The sequence below is a fragment of the Hyla sarda genome, chromosome 7 (assembly GCF_029499605.1).
Source record: "Hyla sarda isolate aHylSar1 chromosome 7, aHylSar1.hap1, whole genome shotgun sequence".
Lineage (NCBI taxonomy): Eukaryota > Metazoa > Chordata > Amphibia > Anura > Hylidae > Hyla > Hyla sarda.
In genome coordinates, this window is record NC_079195.1 from 55,087,501 (window position 1) to 55,099,745 (window position 12,245).

The 12,245-nt window shown below is 44.7% G+C and overlaps 2 pseudogenes; both read left to right on the plus strand.

The window, feature by feature from the left end:
* Window positions 1–10,535: 10,535 nt before the first annotated feature.
* Window positions 10,536–10,694, plus strand: LOC130283744 (U2 spliceosomal RNA; annotated as a pseudogene).
* Window positions 10,695–11,419: 725 nt separating this feature from the next.
* Window positions 11,420–11,497, plus strand: LOC130283725 (U2 spliceosomal RNA; annotated as a pseudogene).
* The last annotated feature ends 748 nt before the right edge of the window (window positions 11,498–12,245 follow it).

A 12,245-nucleotide genomic window follows, 5' to 3' on the forward strand; every position in this document is an offset into this window, starting at 1 on the left:
TGGGCATGTTCCTGATAAGGTGACAGATATTCTCCTGAGGGATGTCCTCCCAGACCCAGACTAAAGCATCTGCCAACTCCTGGATTGTCTGTGATGCAACGTGGCATTGGTGGATGGAGCGAAATCAGATTCAGGTCTGGGGAACAGGTGGGCCAGTCAATAGAATCAATGACTTCCTCTTGCAGGAACTGCTGACACACTCCAGCCACATGAGGTCTAGCATTGTCTTGCATTAAGAGGAACCCAGGGCCAACTGCACCTGCATATGGTCTCACAACGGGTCTGAGGATCTCATCTTGGTACCTAATGGCAGTCAGGCTACCCCTGGCAAGCACATGGAGGGCTGTGCAGCCCCCCAAAGAAATGCCACCCCACACCATTACTGACCCACCGCCAAACCGGTCATGCTGGAGGATGCTGCAGGCAGCAGAACGTTCTCCACGGCGTCTACAGACTCTGTCACATGTGCTCAGTGTGAACCTTTCATCTGTGAAGAGCACAGGGTGCCAGTGGCGAATTTGCCAATCTTGGTGTTCTCTGGCAGATGCCAAATGACCTGCACTGTGTTGGGCTGTAAGCACAAGCCCCACCTGTGGACGTCGGGCCCTCATACCACCCTCATGGAGTCTGTTTCTGACCATTTGAGTGGACACATGCACATTTGTGGCCTGCTGGAGGTCATTTTGTGCAAGGCTCTGGCAGTGCTCCTCCTTGCACAAAGGCAGAGGTAACAGTCCTGCTGCTGGGTTGTTGCCCTCCTACGGCCTCCTCCACATCTCCTGATGTACTGGCCTGTCTCCTGATAGCTCCTCCATGCTCTGGACACTACTCTGACAGAAACAGAAAACCTTCTTACCACAACTCGCACTGATGTGCCATCCTGGATGAGCTGCACTACCTGAGCCACTTGTGTGGGTTGTAGACTCCGTCTCATGCTACTGTGGTGTCCCGGCACCGGATTGCATCCGTTGCCTTGTGGTGAGGTCCCCAAAGTCAGAGTCCCTAGGTGTAGGTGGGGTCCTCATCCTTAGCTAGCCCCTTGTCACCCCTTTTGTAATTAAAATTATTTAAATTTAATGTGTATATATATTTGTATGGTAAGTGTACTTACCCAGTTAGTGTCGCAGGACCTGCGGGTCACGTGATGCGTTCCAAAGACTGGTTTCTGTGTATAGGACCTTTGGAGGAAGTCAGGTGTTCACCCATCAGGCTATGTAACGGTGAGTGACAGCTGACCATGGACCAATCCAAAAAGGCCCCTCCCCTGCCCACATAAGGGCGCGGCGGCCAAGGCTCGCTCTCTTGTTCCTGGGCTGTTGACAGGGAAGGATCTGCGCTGCTGTCATCAGTGAGTTTAGGCCCGAGCCTTGCGGCGACGGCTGATCTTTACTAAACTTTGAGTGTAATCAATCCCTACGCACTCTGCAAGATCAACGGACCATATCTAACCCCTAAATCCGGACGAATCTTCGCAAATTATCCTAAATTCTGAGACTTATATAAAAAGTCAAGGTCCGCAACAACTGTCAGTCACTGAGGTGTATTGAGACTGTATTAATGAGACTGTTACTGTTCATTGGATGTACCGCAAGTCTTTAAGTAAAGTTTATCCAAGTTCAAGTTCAGCTACCTTGTGGACCTTCAGTCATTATATGCATGCACCTATCGTTATTGGGAAGAGCGGCGATAGGCCGGAGACTTACCTCAGCATACTAGCCCTCAGCCTGGCGTCACGAGTGACAGGGTTAACCTTAACCACTGATATACTGAAGCAACACCCTGACTAAACTACCCCTACCCCTGAGGCCTACCACACTACCACTAGAGTGAAAGTACCGCCAGCATTCAAAAGTGACCAAAACATCAGCCAGGAAGCATAGGAACTGAGAAGTGGTCTGTGGTCACCACCTGCAGAATCACTCTTTTATTGGGGGGTGTCTTGCTAATTGCCTATAATTTCCACCTGTTGTCTGTTCCATTTGCACAACAGCATGTGAAATTGATTGTCAATTGTAAGTCCCTGTAAAAAAAACTTTAATGTCCACCAAAATGGAATGCCACCATAAATGCAATAAGGCCACAATAACCCATGACTATCTTTGATCCATGAGGAGGGAGAAGTATAAGTCCTTACTTTATATTCCCAATTTCCTTTTAAATCCATGTCTGGTTTTGGCTCAAAAACTGCAGTGGCAGATATCCCAAAAAAAGACTCCCATGTGTTATGGCAGCCTACAGCCAAATTTTAGATTGATTTTGATACTAGAAGAATAGCTCAGTTGGATATCGCCATTGCCTCCCATTATGAAAGATGAGTGGAATATCAAGACCACATGCTAGTGAGTAGCACAAAGCTTCCTGTTAGATGCTTCTGTAAGAAGATTAACAGGCTCATATCTGTTTGTAATTTAGTGAACATGGTTTTTACGAGGCACGAACACTCGTGCTATTGCTTTAGATTTGGAGACATCATGATCATAAATAAGAGGTTTCCAGGCTCTGATTTAGTCAGTGGTCCCTCAACATACAATGGTAATCCGTTCCAAACGGACCATCGTTTGTTGAAACCATCGTATGTTGAGGGATCCGTGCAATGTAAAGTATAGGACAGTGGTCTTCAACCTGCGGACCTCCAGATGTTGCAAAACTACAACACCCAGCATGCCCGCATGCCGGGTGTTGTAGTTTTGCAACATCTGGAGGTCCACAGGTTGAAGACCACTGTTAGAGAAAGTTGTACTCGCCTGTCCCCGCCGCTCTGGACCGTCACCGCCCGTCACCGCTGCCCGGGATGTCGCCGTCCATCGCTGTCGCCGCGTCCCCGAGGTGTCCCCGACGCTCCAGCAAGGCCTCTGCCCCCCTGGCAACCGCGCTCTCCGTCACCGCCATCACGTCGCTACGCACTCCGCTCCTACTGGATGACGGGACGGCGTGCGCAGCGACAAGATGACGTCAATGGAGAGCGCCGACGATGCAGAGGATCCCGAAGAGGACGCGCCGGTGCCCAGAGGACAGGTGAGTGACCATCACCGGACCACGCGGGGCACCGTAAACGGCTATCCGGTGGCAGCTGAAGCAGCCTGCGCTGGCGGATAGCCATTTATGCGATGGCCCTGACATAAAAAAGCATCGTATGTTGATGCTGTCTTCAACATGCGATGGCCTTTGATCGTAGGTCGGGGGGCCCCCATCGTAGGTCGGGGGGTCACTGTAATGGACTTCTCAGCTGGCTTGATATACTGACAGTGAAAATGCTGGAAACTTCAACCTCGAAAGCTCATATTTATGCCTTATAAATACTGGCGAGTATAATAACAATAAAGAATCTCAGGGCTTATAGTCATAGGAATATGTGACTACTCTGTGAAATTATTAAATAATAATAATCATTAAAATATTCTAATTATAATATTTTCATTAGTATTATTATTATTATTATTGATAATAGTAAGAATAATTATACTAACAACAATAACACACATATGGAGGCACACTGTTTGAAAAAAAAAAAAAAACAGACAATAATAATAATAATAACAATTATCCAATGTGTAATCTGGCAAATGTTTGCAAGTGATAAACATGTATTATATCTCTGTTGAGACATACTTTATACAATATATGTAAAACAGAGCAGGGCGGCCTTGGCAACGTGACATTTTCACTGAATCCTTTAGTAAGATATAGAATGCCTTTTATGATAATGTTATGTTAGTGATTCACTCTGTGTTTTTGCAACGCTGGTGTTTTGAAAAAGAATGGAAATGCCCAGCTCCCAAATAAGAAGTGTTTTACATGACAAATAGTAGTTGGCATATAGGGACCTATCTTGGTGGAGTCGGGGTGATGCAAGGTGTAGGGGCAGATGGTGTAGTTGCCAAGGGGTAGATGGTATTAACCCCTCAATGTTCGTGATGCCAGGGCGTGGTGTTAACCGAGAACCACCTGAACGGTAGCACTGCTAGTCCTAGTTGACAGACTTTAGCACAGCCACGCTGACTATAATAGACTTGACTTGACTGAAGATAGTGAGAGCAGACAGAGATGACTTGACTTACTGAAATGTGGCTGTAATTTAGCCTTGAGGCCTCCAGATGTGCTGGACACTGAGACGTCTGGACTGGACTTGACCTCAGCAGAAAGTTTATGGTTAGAGAGAGATTGTAGGACCTCCCCCTCTAATAAAGGGGGCTGCGCAAGGAGCCCATAGGCTAGCTGCGGGTCATCTGGTCACCTGGGGCTCTCTGGGTAACAAAACATGTGACTTTAACATATGACAACCATTATCATGTGACTAATAACATGTGACCATATCAAAAGTCCTTTATATTCAATGTACAACTAATTACATTATGGGGGAACACTGCAGGTGAGCCCTGAGGACGTACAGGGACTCAAGCTGATAGGACTGTGGAATGATATCCTGTACTGGGATATCACAAACCCCCCTACTTAAATAAAGTTGTCCTTGACGTCCGTCCTGGAAGGCTTTGAGGAGCAAAATGGCTGAGGGGCCACATCCTTTCCTGGAGCATTGAATCCAATGTCCATTTCCAGGCTGTTTTGTTGACAAGAACCGTTAACACAATAGAGTCTCTGTATCAATGTCCATACATGCTCTGGTAGATTTGTATAATGGAGAATAAGGTTTACTGGAGAACAAGGATTATGTATAATAATGACAACATACCTAGGACTGTGGTATAAACATGACTTATGGACTATGACTATACATTTTATGACATTTGACTATGCATACTATGACATTTGACTATGCATAACAACACTTTATACATTACTAAGATATAACACTGGCGGATTGGGTTGCCGGAGGCTTTCTGCCCAATGCCTTGGCTACTGGGGTCCCTTGGCATTACACATTTCTCCCCAGAACACTAGATATATTTATGCTAGACATTTTCTTATGCTAGACATTTTTTCAGATAACATTTGACATTTGTTACCTCTGACTTTTGTTACATGCGTTTGTGGGAACAGGAATACCTTCTGGCCTGCAACATCACACTATTGTATATTTTCCATTGTGTACATATGTGCGAGATAGGAAGAACTTTTCACACCCCATCTTACTTCTATCACACTGCATCCCATTAATAACAGTGTATTAGGTAATTGATGTCCGAGCATGCTGGGAGTTGTAATTTTGCAACAGCTGGAGACACACTTTGAAAAAAGTAGGCTAGTGGGGCATGCACCCTGTATACTGGACGCCAGGGGTAGGCCAGCTATCCACTTTGCTTTGAACAGCATATATAGATACAGGGCTAGACAGGGGCATTACTATAGGGGGTGCAGAGGTAGCAGTCACACTGGGGACCTGGTGCCTAAAGGGGCCCCAAGGCACATCTGCACCTTAACCCCTTAAGGACGCAGGACGTAAATGTACGTCCTGGTGAGGTGGTACTTAACGCACCAGGACGTACATTTACGTCCTAAGCATAACCGCGGGCATCGGAGCGATGCCCGTGTCATGCGCGGCTGATCCCGGCTGCTGATCGCAGCCAGGGACCCGCCGGCAATGGCCGACGCCCGCGATCTCGCGGGCGTCCGCCATTAACCCCTCAGGTGCCGGGATCAATACAGATCCCGGCATCTGCGGGAGTTCGCGATTTAAATGAATGATCGGATCGCCCGCAGCGCTGCTGCGGGGATCCGATCATTCATAACGCCGCACGGAGGTCCCCTCTCCTTCCTCCGTGCGGCTCCCGGCGTCTCCTGCTCTGGTCTGTGATCGAGCAGACCAGAGCAGAAGATGACCGATAATACTGATCTGTTCTATGTCCTATACATAGAACAGATCAGTATTAGCAATCATGGTATTGCTATGAATAGTCCCCTATGGGGACTATTCAAGTGTAAAAAAAAAGTAAAAAAATGTAAAAGTAAAAGTAAAAAAAAAGTGAAAAATCCCCTCCCCCAATAAAAAAGTAAAACGTCCGTTTTTTCCTATTTTACCCCCAAAAAGCGTAAAAAATTTTTTTTATAGACATATTTGGTATCGCTGCGTGTGTAAATGTCCGAACTATTAAAATAAAATGTTAATGATCCCGTACGGTGAACGGCGTGAACGAATTTTTTTTTAAAAAAGTCCAAAATTCCTACTTTTTTAATACATTTTATTAAAAAATTTTTTATAAAAAGTGTATTAAAAGTTTTTTATATGCAAATGTGGTATCAAAAAAAAGTACAGATCATGGCGCAAAAAATAAGCCTCCATACCGCCACTTATACGGAAAAATAAAAAAGTTAGAGGTCATCAAAATAAAGGGATTATAAACGTACTAATTTGGTTAAAAAGTTTGTGATTTTTTTTAAGCGCAACAATAATATAAAAGTATATAATAATGGGTATCATTTTAATCGTATTGACCCTAAGAATAAAGAACACATGTCATTTTTACCATAAATTGTACGGCGTGAAAACAAAACCTTCCAAAATTAGCAAAATTGCGTTTTTCGTTTTAATTTCCCCACAAAAATAGTGTTTTTTGGTTGCGCCATACATTTTATGATATAATGAGTGATGTCATTACAAAGGACAACTGGTCACGCAAAAAACAAGCCCTCATACTAGTCTGTGGATGAAAATATAAAAGAGTTATGATTTTTAGAAGGCGAGGAGGAAAAAATGAAAACGTAAAAATTAAATTGTCTGAGTCCTTAAGGCCAAAATGGGCTGAGTCCTTAAGGGGTTAAAGGGATGCTCCCGTGGAAAACTTTTTTTTTTTTAAATCAACTGGTGCCAGAAATGTAAACAGATTTGTAAATCACTTCTATTAAAAAATATTAATCCTTCCAGTACTTTTTAGGGGCTGTATACTAAAGAGAAATCCAAAAAGAAATGCATTTCCTGTGATGTCCTGACCACAGTGCTCTCTGTTGACCTCTGCTGTCCATTTTAGGAACTGTCCAGCGAAGAAGAAAATCCCCATAGCGAACATATGCTTCACTGGACAGTTCCTAAAATGGACAGCAGAGGTCAGCAGAGTGCACTGTGGTCAGGACATCACAGGAAATGCATTTCTTTTTGGATTTCTCTTTAGTATACAGCCCCTAAAAAGTACTGGAAGGATCAAGATTTTTTTAATAGAAGTGATTTACAAATCTGTTTTACTTTCTGGCACCAGTTGAGTACCCCTTTAAGAGACCAGTATTATAAATGGCACATGGGGCCCTGTTGCATATTTTGCATTGGGGCCCAGAAGCTACAAGTTAAGCCTCTGTATACAGGTGAAGCCTAGCCATGACTATGATCTGTAGTATGTTATAGGCTATATATAGTCCAGTAATGTAGGATAGGTGATACATGATTTTGGTGGGTAAACCCCTTATATATAAACTGGGCTTGATAAACAAAGCTAATTCCAGACAATCACTGAACAATATGAAGATTTCATCTGTTCTCCCGGAGCTGATAGAAGCTCTGAGTAAGAACAAACAGTGCAGGAAACGCTATTTATTCCATGAATCCATAAAGCGCTATGTATGGAGACATTAATAATACATCAGGGGAATTCTTTCTTGGCCATTGTGCAGATTTTGCAAAAAGTGGCTCACTTGGCAGTGTCTTGCCGCTGCTGGTCAGCAGGATTAGAAATGAGCCTTTTTCTAACTCAGGACACGTATAAAGACACATTCTGCGGTAACAACAGATGCAGATATCTCTATTCTACATTAAATAAAAGGCATGGAAGGGCGTGAAATGGGATTTACACTCACCTTTAACAGTGTTGTTATGTTTTACACTGTACACCATTATTACCGATGCTATTGTTTGTGAGGATGTTGCCTTTTATTGCTTATTATATTGGAACCCTTATAGTCTAGACACCCCCTGGTACAGTAAGAGCTGGTGAAATATTGTCTCAGTGATGACACCATTTCTGTGTTTGTTGATGTCACGCTGCAGGATGTGGTGGTGCCAGTCAGTCAATGGGGTACTATTGGGTAATATTTGGTACCTTGTGCTTATTAGTTGGCCAGCATAGTGACATTGAGAGTTTTACGCTACAGCGTCTGTAGACAGGTGTGTGGCAGCTGAGGTATTTGTGCACATGAGAATCAGAGATATATTGGAAGACTGAGTAGAGGTTTGGGCCTAGTCATCCATAGAGAGTTACAGTGGTGTGAGGATGGAATTCCCCTGAGGATTTTCTAGCAAAAGTACGCTGTAAAAAATGCCCATTTTGCCGCACAGCGTTTTTTCAGTGAAAAAACGCTGTGTCCAGATGTTAGCTGCAAGTCAATAGTAAACTGCAAAATGCCAGATCCACTTGGCGTTTTTCCCTTTGGCGTTTTTTAATCCTTTTTGCATTTTTCAGCTATTTTGAGCTCAGAGGCTGGTTTTCCAAAACGCCTGATAAAACCTAGTTTGGTGTTTTTTGGACAGAAATCATGGCATTTTTCTCCCATAGAAGTCTATGGGAGAGCAAAAACGCCAAGAAAAACACCATTTTGGTTTTTGCCAGCGTTTTTTAAATTCTTTTTTGGACTTTAGCGATCCAAAAAAGTGATGGAGATAACTTTTTTATTAAAATTTTGCAGGGGACCATTAAAAAATAAAATAAAAAAGGTACAGTAGTGATGGAAAAAATTGTATGTAACGAAATATATCTTTTTTATAACAAAATTTTTAAACAGGGATCAATTTATTTGTGTGGGCAGGGCAATAAAAATGTAGTGTGTGTGTGTGTGTGTGTGTTTTTCACTTTTTTTTTATTTTATTTTTTTACATTTTTTATGTAGTTCTACTACTCACAGCATGGAACACACTGTTCCATGATGGGAGTAGTAGTACCTGTACTAATTGACAAATCGCCCGGGGTCCGTTGCGATCCTTCTATATAATTTATAGATGCGACCGGCCGCTCTTCTATGGTCCCCTGCACCGACTTATATATACACCTATTCATATTTTCCGCAGGAAGCTGTGATTGGCCAGATGGTTCCAGCCAATCACATCTCTCTGTGGGAAATATGAATAGGTGTATATAAACTGCAGTGCAGGGGACCATAGAAGAGCGGCCGTCCGCATCTATACATTATACAGGAGGATCACAGCGGGTGTCAGAAGTGACACTCCCTGCGATCTGTCTATTAATGCAGATACTACAGCTCCCAGCATGTAGCAGAGTGTGCTCCATGTTGGGAGTAGTAGTACCTGCAGTTAAGGACAGATCACAGCGGTTATCACTCCTGACATCTGCTGTGATTGTCCTATCTATTGTCCTATCTATTGTGGCGCGGCTCTATACAGTGCTCGCATCTCTGCTCTGTACTCCGGACGGTGATATGAATAGAACATCACTCATTCATATTTCCCGCTGAGAGCAGTGATTGGCTGCAACCATCCGGCCAATCCCCACTCTAGGAAGAAAATATGAATGAGTGATGTTCGATTCACATCACTGGCTGGAGTACAGAGCAGAGATGCGAGAGCTGTATAGAGCCGTTCCGCATTTCTGCTATATTATGGACGATCGCATCGGGTGTCAGGAGTAACACCCGATGCGATCTGTCCATTAGTACTGGTACTACTACTCCCATCATGGACAGTCTGTTCCATGCTGGGAGTAGTAGTACTACCTAAAAAAAAATTAAAAATAGAGAAAAAAAAGTTAAACACACGCACACTTTATTTAAAAATAAATAAAAATGTTGTTATAAAAAAATTAAAATTTGGTTAAATACATTTTTTCCCATCCCTACTGCATCCTTTTTTTTCATACAACAAATTTGGAAGAAAAAAAACGCCAAAGGGGCCAAAAAAGTCAAATTCCTCACAAAGGTTAAAACGGCAGAAAAAACGCAGGGAAAACAGTGGCAGTTTTTATGGCGTTTTTAAGCAAAAAAAAAAACGCAGTGCAAAAACCTCAGTGGAATCCTAGCCTGATGGAGAGGAGATGGACAGTGTTGGGTTCCTGGAACTTGAATATAGAAATGAGTCATCTTCAATGGCTTACAGTGCCCCTGATGGTACGGCAGGGGGTAAATAACTGGAAAAATAGTTTGGGTGCCAGATCTGTGTAGGTCCAACCCCCCCCCGCCCTTTTGATGGTTCACGTGTGTTGGTAGCTGATTGGTGTGCTTGTTTGAACCAATTTTAATAGAGGTATTTATTATAAATGTTGTACATGTTTTGTTTTATAAAATGACTGCTGTGGCCAATTCTATCCAAGATTGTGTCTCTTGAGTTTTTCTTTTGGGGGCTGGGATTAAGAATGAGGGGTGTGGTTTTATGTAAAAGGGGTTCTTCTCTTTGAAAAATAACTACAGTGGAAACCCAGCAGTAAGTGTTAAATTTTTACGTGGGGCCACCATAGGGAAAAAGAAGCATTACATACTTCCAATAGTAATCAATCTAGTGCCGGACAGGTCCTCCAGAGTGAAAGACACTCTTTATTACTACTCTCCTCTTAGGAGATGAGGATCCCAAACAGAGCCCCCCAATAGCTAACTCTAAACTACCAGGGTGGGGCCTCTCTTGCCGACCGAGCTCATCCATACAGTGCATGATCGCTTCTCGGCCTTTTGGCTAAGATCAAGTGTAGTATCTGTTCTTATCAGTTTTCATGCTGGTGGGGATGGGTGCTGCATGGAGGGTGCAGGTGTAGCAGGGCTTCCGGGGCTGGTTCTGAGGAATCAGCTCGACGGCTGCCCCGATGTGACCTGTTCCCTCCGGGTCTCGCCATGAGGCTGAGAGGGTCTAGAGCCGAGGTACTTTTGTGCCTCGGGGAGTGGTGACCCCGAGGTGCCAAAACTCACTGGGAGGATGGACTCACTGAGTTGAAGCACGGGCACCATAATCTCTTCACCTTGTGGCACTCACCTCTTGATTCCCGGCCTTCTGGCTAGGATCAGAGAAACTTTTTTAGATCCGGACGGATGTCCGGGCAGTATATCTGCACACATTCACTTATTTATTTCTTTTTGTCTCACTGTGTCACTTTTTGCGTGTTGTGTGTTCACAGGATTTGTCAGGATGCGGTAGCCCTTCTGGGTGTCCCTCCTGGCGGTCTAGGGGAGGTGTGTGTGGCCATTAGGTTCTGCACCTCCCTGCAAACACCCCGGCTACTCCTGCCTTGGCAGGGGACCTACCGTTATCGGCTCTGCGGGCAGATACCTTGGCTAACGCCAAGGGGGATGCCGGGAGCATTTGTGGTCCCCTAGTAGCTTTGGCGAAAAGGGACATCGAACCTGGAACCTCGCAGGTACCTTTTGGTCCGGAGGCGAAGGGTAAGGTTTGTTGGGGGGCCTCTCTCCTATCGGAGAAGGGATTGCGATAGACCGCATCCTTTGTGCACTTTTTTTAGTGTAACACGTTTGCACTTTTTCTTGCACTTTGGGTTATTTGAGAGCACGTTCCTCGGCTTTAAAAAAAAAAAAAATACATTGCATGATCGCTTCTCGGCCTTTTGGCTAAGATCAAGTGTAGTATCTGTTCTTATCAGTTTCATACTGGTGGAGAAGTCCCACCGGTGTGGGGCTGGTGGGGATGGGTGCTGCATGGAGGGGGCAGGTGTACCGGGGAGTTCCGGAGCTGGTTCTGAGGAATCAGCTCGAAGGCTGCCCTGATGTGACCTGTTTCCTCCGGGTCTCGCCATGAGGTAGAGGGGTGTAGAGCCGAGGTACTTCTGTGCCTCGGGGAGTGGTGACCCTGAGGTGCCAAAACTCACTGGGTGTTATAGCTCACTGAGTGAAAGCACTGCACCATTACTCTTCACCTTTGGCACTCACCCTTGGTATCCCGGCCTTCTGGCTAGGATCCGGGAAATTTTTATAGATCCGGCTGGATGACCGAGCAGTTTATCTGCACTTATCCACTTATTTATTTTTTGTGTTTTGTCACTGTGCCACTTTTACATGTTGTTTTGTACACAGGATTGGCAGGATGCGGTAGCCCTTCTGGGTGTCCCTCCTGGCGGTCTAGGGGAGGTGTGTGTGGCCATTAGGTTCCTTACCTCCCTGCAACCCCTGAGCATCTTGGCTTTGGTCAAGATGCCACCAGTATACGGCTCCTTGGCTGATACCTTGGCTAACGCCTAGGTTGAAGCCACGAGCATTTTCGGTCCCTTAGTAGCTTCGGCGAAAAGGGACATCGAACCTGGATCCTTGCAGGTGCCTTTTGGCCCAGAGGTGAAGGGTAGGTTTGTTGGGGGGCTTCTCTCCTGTTGGAGAAGGGCTTAGCGATAGACCGCATCCTTTGTGCACGTTTTTTTAGTGTG